Source organism: Solanum stenotomum, chromosome 9, assembly GCF_019186545.1.
Source record: "Solanum stenotomum isolate F172 chromosome 9, ASM1918654v1, whole genome shotgun sequence".
Lineage (NCBI taxonomy): Eukaryota > Viridiplantae > Streptophyta > Magnoliopsida > Solanales > Solanaceae > Solanum > Solanum stenotomum.
In genome coordinates this window covers 54,925,286-54,941,490 of record NC_064290.1, presented here as the reverse complement: position 1 = coordinate 54,941,490, position 16,205 = coordinate 54,925,286, and positions in this window count along the sequence as shown.

Sequence of the window (16,205 nt, the reverse complement as noted above, 5' to 3'; positions counted from 1 at the left end):
CATTAGATCATTATCTTCTACTTGTATTATTTTCCTTAACACTTTTAATTCAAAAAATAAATCTAGACCATTAATATCAAAATAACTATTACATGTTAAAGAAAGTTCAAGGTTAAGACAATATTTTTTTTAAATTCTCATCATCTAGTGATCTCAATATTTTACCACTAAATAAGAAATCAAAAATATTTTCATATGCTTCAATTGGTTTAAATCTATTTTGAAGTGAAAAAATAGTTTGATCTACTCTACATATATAAAACAATCAACTCTAAAAGATTCTTCAAGAGACTTTGTGATTTCGTTATCTATATTTTCATCAAATTATTTCTTATAAAATTCAAGTTTATTTTTATCTCATATGCAATTTTCTTAATAGAAATCTTAACACTCATAGTACATATACTTTTTTTAAAAAAAATAACATATATAAGTTATTATTATTAATTTTAAATGAGCCCCAAAATATATGAAACCTCAAGCGATAACTTTAGTGGCTTAGGGTTAAGACGACCTGTTATAAATACCCCTATATGTGTAGATATATACTTTGATTATATTAATTTTTCAGCTGAAAAAAATTCCAAAAAAAGACAAAATTCTTCATTGGACTAGGTGTTAAGCAGCAAAATTAACGTGGTTTATATCTCCGACTCCATGTGTCATAAATAAAACCCCACAAAGAAAAAAACTAAAAGTCTTTCATAGGAATAGGTGCCAAGCAACAAAATTCACGTGGCTCATGTCTCTCTATAGACTAGATACAATGGAGCCCGTCCAAGTACAGGCCCAATAATTGTTATTTTATTTGTCTATTTATATGTGTGATTCATAATATTCTTAACGTAATTTTAAAAATAATATATGTTACTTTTTAACCCAATTTATGTAGTACATGTGAAATTTTAAAAGTTAATCACATTTTTCTAAATTATCAGTGTTAATTTAAATTTGAGATTGTTTGAATTTTAAATTAAAAAATATTTTTAGGAAAAGTGAAGCGAAAAGATGTACGGAGAAGTAATTTTAGATACTTGCAAAGAAAAGTGAAAAGTTTGTTAGGGAAAATGCACTACACACACTTCAAATTAGATAAAGTAGTAAATGAAGGTTAAGTTTCAGATTAGTTTCTGTCTTTATAAATTTCTAAACTTGATCCTAAGTACCTAAAGCAAGTTCCTCTCATTGTAAATTTTGAAATTTGATCCCAAGTTGCTCTAATTCATATGTTTTTAAATACTTTAAGTTGCAATTAATAGTATTCATAGAGGAAGTTGAAGAAGAAGGGCAAATCGGTCAATTGACCGACTGATCCTAAGCTCCTAAACATTCTCACTTCTAAATGCAAGCACGGGCACAATATCCGTTAAATTGTTAATTATTATGATTTATAATATTTTTTACATTATTTTTAAATAATATATGTTATCTACTTTTAAATACTTTAAGTTGTGATTAATATTATTCTTAACGTAATTTCAAATAATATATGTTACTCCATTTGTCCCAATTTATGTAACACATGTGAAATTTTGAGAGTTAATATGTTTTTCAAATATTGCAAGTCGTTAACTATTGTGGTTTATGGTATTCTTAATGTAATTTTTCAAGTAATATATGTTATTCCCTTCGTCCTAATTATACAGTTCGTGTAAAATTCGAGAGTTAACCGAATTTATAATATTTTAAATTTATTTTGTAGTACTATTTAAAAAGGAAAAAATTAAAATATAATGAAAGAGAAGTGTATAAAAGTAGGCGGGCCAGCTTTGTGATAGGCCAATGAAGTGTGCCCTCAATAAAAAAAACTTAGTTCCTCTATTTGTAAATNCAAAAAAGGAGAAAAAAGATAAATGTGAATGGAGGTCATAGAGAGGTGTCACATCACCTTGTCTATGTTTCTCCTTTATATTATACTAGATATTAGGTTCCCGCGTCAACGCGGGCCCAATATATATTACTTCCTTCGTCTCATTTTATGTGAGGTAGTTTGATTCGCCACGGAGTTTAAGAATAAATGAAAACTTTTAAAACTTGTGGTCCAAAATGAATTATATAAATTTTTATGACTGTAAATTATTTCATTAAAGGTAAAATAAATATTTTATAGTGAAATTGTTACTTAATATAGAAATGTGACATTCTTTTGGGACTGACTAAAAAGGAAAGTAAGTCACATAAATTAAGAGTAGTTCTTTGTTTCAATTTATGTGACACCGATGAAATTTGGAGAGTTATATAATTTTTTGTATGTGATTTTGTTAAATATATTTTAAAGTTGTTAATTTATTGTGATTTATAACACTTCTTATATCATTTTCAAATAATATATATTACTCTTTCTGTTCCATTTTATGCGATGTAGGTACTTTTACGAAAGTCAACTAAATTTCTTATATGATTCTTAAATATTTTTAGTTGTTATTTTACTTGAATTTACAGTACTTCTAATGTTATTTTGAAACAAACTTCTTTTGTTTCAATATGGAATTAAAGAGTCAATAAAATTTGTTTTATGATTTTTAATTATGTTGTTTTTAATATCTTATATTATTACATTGTGATTTTAAGTACTTTTTATGTAATTTTTAAATGTAGAACAAATTAAAAGAAAAACAAGGAATGTGACATTCTTTTGGGACTGACTAAAAAGGAAATAGAACGACCCATTTGTGTGGGTTTCTTAAAGTGATCCCACATCCAAAGTGGGACCATGGACAAAGTCCAATGTAGAAATCTTAGGTTAATTTATATACAATCAATGAGTNAAAACAAGGAATGTGACATTCTTTTGGGACTGACTAAAAAGGAAATAGAACGACCCATTTGTGTGGGTTTCTTAAAGTGTTCCCACATCCAAAGTGGGACCATGGACAAAGTCCAATGTAGATATCTTAGGTTAATTTATATACAATCAATGAGTATTTATTAATTAGCAAAATTGTAGTTGTAGGGGACTACAAATGCCCAATGTATTCAATTATTCCGTCTCTTTCTCCTTTTTGACTTAATTGTGTTAATGTTTTTAATTTATTATCATCAAATTTTATAAATAATATTCTTTTACAATTTTATATCAAGTTAAAATCAGATAAATATATTAATACGGATATTGTAGTAAAGTAATGAAAGAGGACAAAGAGGAATGAGTGAATGGGGACATTATAATATGATGTTTTTAATGTATTTTGTAGGGGATAGAATAATATGTGGGACCCATTGGGTGTATTTGAATTTCCAATAATGAAAAGGAAAGCCACGTGGACGGTTATGATTGTGTGTGAATGTTTTTTTGGTCAATTTGAGGGAAGCACACGTGTCGACGCAGAGACGTGTGCTATTCCCTCCTCTTATAATGAAAAGGAAAGCCATGTGGACGATTATGATTGTGTGTGAATGTTTTTTTGGTCAATTTGAGGGAGGCACACGTGTCAACGCAGAGGCGTGTGCTATTCCCTCTTCTTATATAGTAATTAATGTATTTTGTAGGGATAGAATAATATGAGGGACCCATTGGGTGTATTTGAGTTTCCAATAATGAAAAGGAAAGCCACGTGGACGGTTATGATTGTGTGTGAATGTTTTTTTGGTCAATTTGAGGGAAGCACACGTGTCGACGCAGAGGCGTGTGCTATTCCCTCTTCTTATATAGTAATATATAAGTAATGTCATAAATGTATACCCCATCAATTGAAATTAAAGGCTAAGATATTTTAGGTTTATTCTATTCAAAGTTGAGTCAGGTTCGGGCCTACTCTAACTAACAAAGGGGTGCTATGAGCTATACGGATGGAATGAAAATATCTATGTGTTTTTTGTTCATTTTTATATTGAGTGAGTTCTTCAAAAATGACTGATCGGTGCGTGTTAGATTCACCTCTAGCAGAGGCAAATTTATTTTATGTTAAGGGATGTCACGGAACACTGCTTGATCGGAAATTTTTATTAAATACTTTTACCAAATTTAAAAACAAAATCAGAAATTGGTTAAATGTAATGGAGTGACATTAATCACAAATAGGGGCATAGTTCAAGTGGGTCGGTGCTTGTTAGACTTTGCAAGTTTGAATATCCACAACTACACTTTGTATATTTTTAAGTAAATTTTTTAGTTATATATATATATAATGTGACACTCTTTACAAAATATTATGTATACGCCACTTGCCTCTAGATTTATGTTTACTTGACATATTAATTTCATAACTCTCCAACCTTAAAAATAAAAACAAACAAGTCTTAAATATACATTATCCATCCACTGAAATTAAAGGCTAGTATTTTTTAATTAAGAAGATATTTTGTTGAATGTGTTTGTATCAATTGTTTATTTGCTCTTTCTTTATTCTTTCTTCTTTTTTTTTAGCTATAACCATTTTTTTTATAAAGAAAATTATGTATTTATATCGAGTGTATAATTTTTGTTTCTTAGTCTTTTTTGTTTCTTCTTATCGATAAACATCTATGCGTTTGATAAATATGTTTTTTTTAAAAAATTATTTTTGTTCAAAAAATTCAAGTGGACAGAGATACATATTATACGGTCCATCTACATGATTAGGAAAAAAAGAGAGAAAGGATATCGCCACCATAACGAGACAAACGTACACTTACTTTTTTCACAATTTTTTTTTACTTTTTTTATTCAATAATTAATTTATACTTTTAATATCTCCCTTATAGATCTATTTTTTTTATATTATTTGAATTTTTTTAAAAAAGATTCATCCAAAAAAAGAAAAAAAATAATTCATTCAAAAGGAAATGAATTGTCTTCATGCCGTTTTGGATCTTATAATTCTTATACAAGAACTTCAATTATGTTTAATTTCTTACCTATATTGTTAGCTAACCCAATGTACTAAACAACATAAACTTATTGCATAATGCATAAGCTACCGATATTACTAGATAAATAAAATATACAATATACCTTACTTTTTTTAAAAAAAATTAGTGTATTGCATATTTTTTGCATAAAAAGTTGTTAATACAAAATCAAACACCACTTCAGCTTTGACAAATAATCACCCCCCACCCCCAATCATATGCAAAGTCTATTTTACCCTTGTCATTTTTTAATCCTTCATCTATGTAACATCTTTTTATATAGTATATATTAGATTTGTTTAAGTTCTTTAGCTTTGTAAGTTAAAAGTTTGTTGCAAAATCTAATGTTATTTTAATATTGCATATATTAAGTATGTATGTATCTGTAACACCCCGTATCCAAAAGGGGCAAATGGCAGATTTCCAGAAAAGTTGCAGGTGCCATCCACTGCCAGCCACCCACGACTCGTGGACAGACCCACAGACTGTAGGTAGGGGTCCGTGGATTGGTCACCTTGGGTCAGTGTGGGACCTCAAGACCACGGCCTGACCAACGGTCCGTTAGTCAGACCACGGACCGTGGTCGAGGATCCGTAGGTCGAGGTCCCAAAATCGAGTCACTGACCATGAACCACGACCAACTAGGATGGACCGTAGGTCCATCCACGGTTCGTCAGTCAGTGTTCGTTGGTCTTGGGCTGTTAGTTAATTTTAAGGGCATATAGGTCTTTTCCAATTTTAATTAAATTGAAGTGGTGTCGTTTTGCCTACACCTAGACCACCTATATAAGTATTTTTAACCCCCCAAATCCCCCATTTAATTCATTCTTCCTAAATCCCAAAAGAAAATCAATTCCTCTCAAATATTCTCTATTTAGAACTTGAAGAAGAAGAAGAAGATTTCACCTAGGGTTTCAAGCTAAAGATCCAAATTCTCCATTAAAGATAGGCAATTGGACTTGAGGTATGATAGCTTTCATCCATGGGTTCCTTCCACCCATGGAGTTCCCAAATTCCTCTATTTCAAATGGTAGGATTCCCCAATTAGCTAGGGTTTTCCTCAAACATCATGGGTTCTTTTGATTATTGATCTTAATGATTGAATTATGTTTAAATATGTATGAATTGATGATTTACAATGCTTTTATTATGTATCCCCTATGAACCCATGCAAACCCCCATGTTTTCCAAATTGTGATCTCATTGAATTGGGTTGTTAATTATGAAAGATGAGGTTTATGATCTAGAGCATAAAGTAATAGAATTATATGAATGTATGATAAAATCCCTATCTAAAGCTAGAATTCTAGATTTGGTGATTGAAAGTAGCTTTGAACCTTGAAAGGGCAAAGTATGAATTTATGTATCATCTTATGAAAACTATGTAAATGTTTTAAGGGTGCTTTGACAGTAAAGTGTCAATGTTGTTGTTGTTGTGTTGTTGAAAGGATATTCTCATAAAACACTTAAAACCATGATGTGAAAGGTTTTCTCACATAGAAAAGATTCTTAGGTTGAAAGGCTATTCTCACCTAATTGAATCAATGAATAAGAGTTATCCTGATGAACTAGTTGGATTGGCAAAATGACATGCCTTTCCATGGATAATGAGAATAAGTAAGAAAATAATATTCCGTGGGAATTAAGCTTAGCACCGAGTGGATGTTGACCTTGAGATGGAAGCTCTCATGTGAGTAGAGGCCGCGTTTTTAGAAGAAGTCTCATGATATAGAAGCTCACCCGTGAGTAGAGGTCGAGTTTCTAGTAACAATCTCCTTATCCCATAACTATGTGCCCCCATAGGTAGATTAGATAGTTGATCCACTTAAGCTAGATGTTCATGGTTCTACCTTAGGCAAGTAGAACAACCATTTTCGGTGTAGGAGACACCGGGTGATCATGTTTTAGCTCACATGGTTTCTATGTCGGTTAAGGCTAATTCTCCCACAACAAGTTGACTAATGAACTAAGGCTACTTAAGGAAGTATCTCATATGTGTTCAAGGACTTAAATAGGATTTAGCTTGTATTAACCATGATGTTATTACCTATGTTTTCCAACTATTTCTATTATGATGTTTAAACTTGGTAAATTGCTTATCATGAAATGAAATATCCTTCTTAGCATGATTTAAATGTTTTTATGCATAGTCATCATAATTAGTGCATTTTTGTACTAACACATACTCTTTCCTACATTCTCACAAATGTCGGGTCCGATAGGAATGGTTTCCATTATAGTGGCTAGAACTTGGACTTTGATCTCTTTTCGAGCTTGGTAAGTCCTTATGGTTCGAGGACAGGACTTTCCTTATTGTAGTTTTACTTTCGTATTTCCTTTTTGAATATGATGTATGGGTTAGGACCACTTTCATTCGATTGTAATAGATGTCTATGTTGAGACATGAATTAGACTTTCGCTTTTCTATAAAGATGTTTTCGAGCTTAATTGTTATTTTACTCTTTATTGTTCTAATGCTTTATGTTATGGGGGATAAGTGGCTAGTATGGAGTTATTCGGGGTTCTATACGCCATGGTACATCTAGGGAGTACCCCTGGATCGTGACAGTATGAATATATTATGTGTATGCGTATTTAAGTTTTATTCATCTCTCAGGCATAATACATTAATGTGCTATTTTACTTGGCATAAATTGATATTTATGTCCTCCAACTGATGAGTGAGCACAAGTAGAAGTTTAAAGTTGTATAAAATTGAACAAATACTCACACACGTCCTACACGAAGCATAATATATTTTCTACATGACATAATACAATCAGTTTGACTGTTGTAACAACCCGAACTGTCGTTACTTAGGAAGGGCAAATCGTTGGGAGTAACTGGACCTCACCATCTCGCTAGAGCGGGGATGGTGCCGCTACGGCGGCAGCACCCCAGCGGGATGGGGAGCGCCAAAGCGGAATGGTCGGGGGCAGAACTTAATGACTCAAAATCTTATTTTTCTCATTTTTCTCAAATTGCCAAAAAAGGCGAGGGTCACCCTAGAAAACCTTCAAAAGGTTGTTCTAGGCTTGGGAAGGAAGGAGAAAGATATTTCTAGCATAAGGTTGACAACAACTCATTGATTCCGGCTGAATCCACTGTCTCATTGTTCGGAAAACCATGATTGGATCTTCGATCCCTCTGCAACTGCTTGGCGCCCATGTAGGCTAGGTTTACTTACTCGAGTAGTCGTAAATTCATGCTCACTACGTAATATATTGATAATTGATGGTAGAATTAATGTTTAGGCCTTCGGGCATGGAAAAGTGACGACTGTACATGTACTCCTAGTTGTTAAATAAGATGTGTACAGTGGGAGGAAGCCTCGTCCTGTGATCTAGGGGTAGGTAATGGTTCGGCTTCCCAATTGTGTTATATATGCTTATTAGTGGCTCCATTGTATGCTTGCATGTATAGGAATAGAGAAATATGAATCGAACCTAATGGAACGACTGAGTATGGACAATTACATACCATGAAACTATTACTTGATTGTGTGACTATGTGAACTGTTCATTATGGGTGTGATTATGGTTGTGGTTGTGTTGATTGGACCAAGTTTAACGTTCCGAAACATACATTGGATCTGGTGTCATATTCTGGCACATATTATTGAATTGGATGTCGCGTTCCGACACACTAACAGTTTGGGTATGGGTTCCATGAGAGAACCATTTGTGACCATTATATTCATATGTACATGCTATTGATATTGGGAAATTGTATACTGTTTTTAAAATGATATTTGAATTATGCATCATGTGTATGTGTGTTTACCGTGTTATAATTAATTGGTTATATCTCATTTACTGGAATTAACTGTGAATGATCATACCCAACCGGTATGTGGTATGGTAAGTGGAGACCGATGGTCCAGGTGTTACTATCGGACAGGCTGTTTGTGTTCTTAACAATGAGAAGTGGGGTAGTGTTCAAGATACAAAAGTAAGTAGGTCCTACCTTGGGCTGGCAATTCATATTCGAAATGGTTAGCGAGCCTTAGTAGAGTATACTAGGTGGTTAAGGGCTGAAGAGTGGCACAACAGAAGCGTGGGAATGTCGTGAGTAGTTGGTCAGGTTGGTAGTGGTTGTATTCGGGAACTTCTCTATGAGATAGAATGGTTAAGCTATGATCAAGAACAAAGCGAGGTAGGGTGATAGAGACGAGGGTTAGAGTTAAGTGTACTAACATATTTAAGTTATTCAGAAAAGGTAAAGACGGAATGATAAAGGTTGAGGGGTGTACTTTCTTATTGCATGTTTCCTGCTGGTTGATTTATATATATTATGCGGTGGGTATTAGGTTGACCGATGATGCCTACCAGTACGTGTGGTTTGTACTGATACTACTCTTGCTATGCCTTTTGGCATAGTCTGGTTGCAAGGTTAATGATGTTTCATAGGTGAAGACGAAGACAATCTCCAACCGTTTATACTCTTCTTTCCCTGTGGCCAGAGTTGTGTCATTAGTTACTGTATTTCTACCTTGTAATCTTAGAATGCTCTTGTACCTATTTAGACTAGATCCATGAGGTGTTAATTACTTTACAAATTTAACAATGGATCGTTTGAAATGCTTAATTATGTAAAAATATCATGAATTTCCTTTTATCTCCAATTTTTTTAATCTTCCGCATGTTTTTAATCGTTTGGGGATCAAGGATCCTCCTACTTAGGTGTTAGAATAGGTGTCCGTACGGCCCAGTGGGTTGGGTCGTGACAAATGTATCTCACACGACTTGTCATTTAGAATGCGTGTGTCTACTTGTTCAACTTTATAAAAATTTAAATGTATACTTGTGCACACAGAAAGTTGAAGGGTGTAGATGACAGTATGCCAAGTTTAAAGGGCACATACGTTAATGTAATTATGTCTATATCTTATTCTCTATTACTTATGCAGATAATCGAGTTAGGTTGGGAACTACTCTCACCAACAAATGGGTGCTATCTTATTCATAAAAAAACCTTGTAAATGCGGAAATAGACGTAAAACAATTGGTGTGAGTATACGTTGTTGTTCCTCAATTATTACCGAGGTCCTCTTAAAGTTTTTTCAGAAATTTTTTCTGGGTGTTCCAATGCGCCAAATCCATGGGCTAATACACAAGAAAAAATGAGGAATTTGAGATTTTTTTAAAAAAATATGTAAATGCGGAAACAAGCGTTAAAAAATTATGTGAGTATACGTAGTGGTTCCCCAACTCATTACGGAGGTATTCATAAAGTTTCATCAGAAGATTTTTTTTGGTGCTCCGAGGCGCCACATCCATAGGCTAATACATAGGAAAAATTGAGGACTTTGCGTACTTCCTAAAAAATGGACTGTAAATGCGGAAATATGAATTAAAAATAGTGTGAGTATGCGTGGTGGTTCCCTAACTCATTATGGAGATCCTCATACTGTTTTTTGAGAATAAATTTAAGGTTGCTCCAAGACGCCAAATCCATGGGCTAATACACACAAAAAATTGAGGAATTTGCGTAATTTATAATAAAGGGTCTGTAAATGCGGAAATAGGCGTTAAATAAATGGTGTGAGTATACGTGGTGGTTCCCCAACTCGTTACTGAGGTCCTCATAAAGTTTTTTCAGAAATTTTTTGGGTGTTCCGAGGCGCAAGATCCATGGGCTAATACACATGAAAAATCGAGAAATTTGCGTAATTACTACCAAAGAGCCTGTAAGTGCGGAAATATGCGTTAAAATGGTGTGAGTGTATGTGGTGATTTCCCAATTTATTACGGAGGTCCACATAAAAAAAATTTTGAATAAAAAATTGGGTGCTTCGAGGCACCAGATTTATGGGCTAATACACACACAAAATCAAGAAATTGCGTAATTCGTTAAAAATGACCTGTAAATACGAAATTAAGCCTTAAAATAATGGTGTGAGTATACGTGGTGGTTCCTAACTCATAACGGTTTTCCTCATAAAGGTTTTTTTGAAAAAAATTTGGGTGCTCTAAGGCGTCAGATCCATGGGTTATACACACAAAAAATCAAGGAATTGCATAATTCCAAGGCCTATAAATGAGGAAATAGGCATTAAAAATGGTGATAGAATACGTGGTGATTCCCCAACTCCTTATAGAGGTCCTCATAAAGTTATTTTAGAATAAAATTTGGGCGCTCCGAGGCTCGAGATCCATAGGCTAATACAACCGAAAAATCAAGAAATTTGCGTAATTCCTAAAAAAAAGGGCTTGTAAATGCGGAAATAGACGTTAAAAATGGTATGAGTATACATGGTGGTTCCCCAACTCATTAAGAAAATCCTCATAAAGTTTTTTCAGAAAAAATTTGGGTGCTCTAAGGCGCCATATTCATGGGCTAATGAAAAATAGAGAAATTTGTGTAATTCCTAAAAAAGGGCTTGTAAATGCTGAAATAGGCGTTAAAAATAGTGTGAATATATGTAATGGTTCCCCAACTCATTACGGAGGTCCTTATAACGTTTTTCAGAAAAATTATTTGGGTGCTTCGAGACTCCAAATCCATGGGCCATGACACGAAAAATATGAAGAATTTGTAAGTATACATAGTGGTTTCCAAACTCATTACGAAGGTCCTCATAAAGTTTTTTTTGAAAAAAAATTTATGTGCTTTTAGGCACCAGATCCATAGGCTAATACATACGAAAAATTGGAAAATTTAGAGATTCTTAAAAAAAGGGCTTGTAAATGCGGAAATGGGCATTAAAATGGTGTGAGTATGCGTGAAGGTTCCCCAATCATTACGGAGGTCCTAATAAAGTTTCTTGAGAAAAATTTTTTGGGTGCTCCGGGTGCCAGATCCATGGGTTAATTTAATACACGAAAAATTGGGGATATTGGGGGATTCTGAAGAAAAGGCTTGTAAATCCAGAAATGAGCGTTAAATTTTTTTTGTGAGAATACATGAATGTTCCCCAACTCATTACGATGGTCCTCATAAAGTTTATTGAGAAAAATATTTGGGTGCTCCAGGCGCAAGGTCCATGGGCTAGTACACACGAAAAATTGGGAAATTTGAGTGATTCTTAAAAAAAGGCTTGTAAATGCGGAATTGAGCGTTAAAAAAATGGTATGAGAATACGTGAAGGTTCTCCAACTCATTACAGAGGTTCTCATATAGTTTTTTGAGGAAATTTGGGTGCTTCAGGAGCTAGATCCATGGTCTGATACGTACGAAAAATAGAGGAATTTGGGGAATTCTTAAAAAAGGCCTTGTAAATGCGAAAATGAGCGTTAAAAATAGTGCGAGTATACGTGAAGGTTCACCAACTTATTACAGAGGTCCTCATAAAGTATTTTGAGGAAAAAGTTTGGTGCTTCGGGTGCCAGATCTATGGGCTAATACACAAAATAATCGAGGAAGGGCGATTCGTAAAAAAAGGCTTGTAAATGTGGAAATGAGCGTTAAAAATGGTGTGAGTATAGATAAAGTTTCCCCAACTCATTACGAAGATCCTCACACAGTTCTTTGAGGAAACAAAATTTGGATTCTCTGGGCGCCAGATCCATGAGCTAATACACACGAAAAAATTAGAATATCTGGGGCATTCATAACAAAGGTCTTGTAAATGCGAAAATTGACGTTAAAAAAATGGTGTGAGTATACGTGAAGCTTCCCAAACTCATTACGGTGGTCCTTATAACATTTTTTGATAAAAAAATAGGTTACTCCGGGCGCCAGATCCATGGGCTAATGCACACGAAAAATAAGGAAATTTGGGCAATTCTTAAAAAAGAGCTGGTAAATGCGAAAATGGGAGTTGAAAAAATTGGTGTAAGTATACGTGAAGGTTCTCCAACTCATTACGGAGGTCCTCATAAAGTTTTTTGAGAAAAAAGTTTGGGTGCTTTGAGCGCCAGATCAAGGAGCTAATACACTCAAAAAATCGAGGAATTTGAGCGATTCTTAAAAAAAGACTTGTAAATACGGAAATATGCGTTAAAAAATGGTGTGAGTATACGTGAAGGTTCCCCAACTCATTGCGGGTGTCCTCATAATATTTTTTGATAAAAAAATTTTGGTTGCTCTGGGTGCCAGATCTATTGGCTAATGCACACGAAAAATTGGGAAATTTGGTCGATTATTAAAAAAGGGCTTGTGCGGAAATGGGCATTAAAAAAATGGTGTCAGTTTACGTGAAGGTTCCTAACTCATTTAGGAAGTCCTCATAAAGTTTTTTGAGAAAAAAAATTTAGGTGCTCTGGGTACCAGATCTATTGGCAAATACACACGAAAAATAGGGATTTTATGCGATTCTTAAAACGGGCTTCTAAATGCGAAATAAGCGTTAAAATTGGTGTTAGTATACGTGAAGGTTCTCCAACTCAATATAGATCCATGGGCTAATACATAAGAAAAATCTGGGAATTTGGGCGATTCTTAAAAGGGCCTGTAAATGCAAAAATGAGCGTTAAAAATGGTGTGAGTAGACGAAAAGATTCCTTAACTCATTACGGAGGTCCTCCCAAAGTTTTTTGAGAAAAAAATTCGAGTGCTCTGGCCGCCAGATCTATATGCCAATATACACGAAAAATCAAAGAATTTAAGAGATTCTTAAAAAGGGCTTTTAAATGCCGAAACGGGAGTTAAAAATGGTGCGAGTATACATGAAGATTCCAAAACTTATTACGGAGGTCCCTATAAAGTTTTTTGAGAAAACAATTAAGGGTGCTTCAGGCGCCAGATCCATGGGCTAATACCCACGAAAAATTAGGAAATTTGGGTGATTCTTAAAAAAAGGGCTTGTAAATGCGAAAATAGGCGTTAAAAAATGGTTTGAGTATACGTGAAGGTTACCTAAATCATTACGGAGGTACTCATGAAGTTTTTTGAGAAAAAAATTTTGGTTGCTCCGAATGCTAGATCCATGGGATAATACACACGAAAAATTGGGGAATTTTTTAAAAAGGGCTTGTATATGCACAAATTGGCGTTAAAAAAATGATGTGAGTATAAGTGAAAGTTACTCAACTCATTACGGAGGTACTCATAAAGTTTTTTGAGAAAAAAATTTGGGTGCTTCGGGCACTAGATCCATGGTCTAATACATATGAATAATCGAGAAATTTGGGGGATTTAAAAAAGGACTTTTAGATGTGGAAATGGGTGTTCAAAAAAATTGTGTGAGTATACGTTAAGATTCCCAACTCATTACGGAGGTCCTTATAAATTTTTCAGAGAAAAAAATTGTAACGACGTGTTCCCCTGGTTATAGAAAAGCTAACAGGGGAAAATTTGGGACCGAAAAACTTTTTCGTAGTATTTGGATTTTCCCAACTTAGTCCAGATTTGGACGAAATTGAAGTCTTTAAGTTGTAGGGAAATCTGATAACAATCATGTGATTTATTTATAATTCTGGATCTATCAGTGATTAGATAACTCGTTAAGGAATCTGTACGACTTTACAGAATTGAATTCGGACGAGTAGAACTCCCGAAATCGATCTTAGTTGAAAGGTATTTTCTGAGAGTCGTGGGTTAGAGGTGTGTTTTGAAATGAGGATTTTAGAATTCTTTAAATAACTCTCTATTTCATGTAACCCACTTTGGTAGGGATTTTTGTCGCTTTGGCGGGGCCGCTGTAGCGAGGTGGTGGCCACTGTGGTAGGCTCGACGCGACTTAAGGCCATTAATAAACCCTAAACGACCTTATTATGCACTTTTCGACTTTTAGAGCTAAAGAACGAACCCCAGGCGACTCATACTAATTTTTCACCATTCTTGAGGCTAAATGTAAGCTTTTCACTCCCCGAATCCATTTTTCGATCCGTATAACGTAATAAAATAGGTGAATATTGATGGGGAAAGGTTTTGTTATAGATTCTATGGTGGAAACAACCTTAATTTAGATAATTGAGATCATGAGTTTGATCTAGAGTTCATAGAATTGTTAGTAATTTGGGTAATTAGTGATTGTTTTTTGATTCCTGATGTTTTGCGTAATCAACGACACAACTTCCAGTACGAGTGTCTACGATCGTGCAATAGTATAGTAACCCAACCAAGGGTTGGGATCGTGTCCCAAGGGAGCGGTTTTGAGAATTAATAGACAAATAAAATTTGTTCTAACTAGTCATAGCTAAAAATATTAACGATTAAAAGCATTGTAAATTAAAGGGGGTGACACAAAAGTGTCCATTAACAAATGGGGGTTTTGTCACAAGTAAGCAAAATTAACAAAATAAACAAAGATTTCTAAATAATGAGAGGGGATTCTTGGGATGTGACCGAAATACGGGTTAATCTAAATCATTGGGTATATGTTTTTGATAGAAAATTTTTAGATAATAGTGACTAGGCTAAGCTTTACTGGGAATAAATTCTCTCTTGAGCAACTTACCCCGTTTCAAATGGGTTCCTCTCGGACACCCACTTGCCGCATGAAGACCAGCCTACGCCTTACCCCACTCACTCTCTCGAGCTGAGTGTTAGGATATGTGACTAGGGTTTGCTCTTTCGAGCTGAGTGTTAGGATATAGGACTAGGGTTCACTCTCTCGAGCTGAACCTCATGTTGACCCACTCCTTAGTTCATTAATCTAGTAGTCTTGGTTTCGCGACTTCTCTCTCGAGCAAGCCGAAAACACATAAATAAACTTGTATTTGCAACTACAAAATTTTTAGATTCAACCACAACTACTAGACGAAATCACCATTAAACTACATCTAATCTATCAGCAAGCAAGACCCAACAACAATCTTAATCCATATTCACAAAATCTCACCCCACGAATTGAGGTTTTAAGCCACACATCAAGAGATAGAAATTTATACCTAAATGAGTTTGCATTCAAATAGGTATGAAGATTTAAGTCTTGTTACAGGTCAAGATTGAAGAATCCAAGAGACCCAAATCCAAATCCTTGGAGATGAAATCCTCTTCTTCTTCAAGTTTTCAAAACTCTCTCAAACTCAGAGCAAAAATAAAAATTACTAAAAATTATATTAATTTGTTCCACACTTGAAAATATGATACTAAAATCCAATCTCTCAATAGGTATTTATAGTTTTTTCAAATCTGTGCTGCAGTGGATCATTTGGCGACATTAGTCGGAATCACCGATCAAATCGGCGATTTGCCCTTTGGTGTAGTTCATCGCCGTCTTCCACCATTCTTCAACATCGTTGTACTCTAGGTCATTGGGCAACATAGTACTGCATCGCGGAACTGTTCGGCGATACGCCAACTGCTTCCTTTTTCCGCCGACTTGATCTTTTCCTTTTGGGCTCAGCACACTGGAACTAAAGGCGAATATGCGATCTGTTGGCGATTCGCCGAATGTGTTCGGCGATTCGCGAATCTTTATTTCTTTGTTCTTTCGGCTTCTTTTTTCTCCTTTTTGCTAAGTAGTGTCCATGTTTTGCCTCAAACTT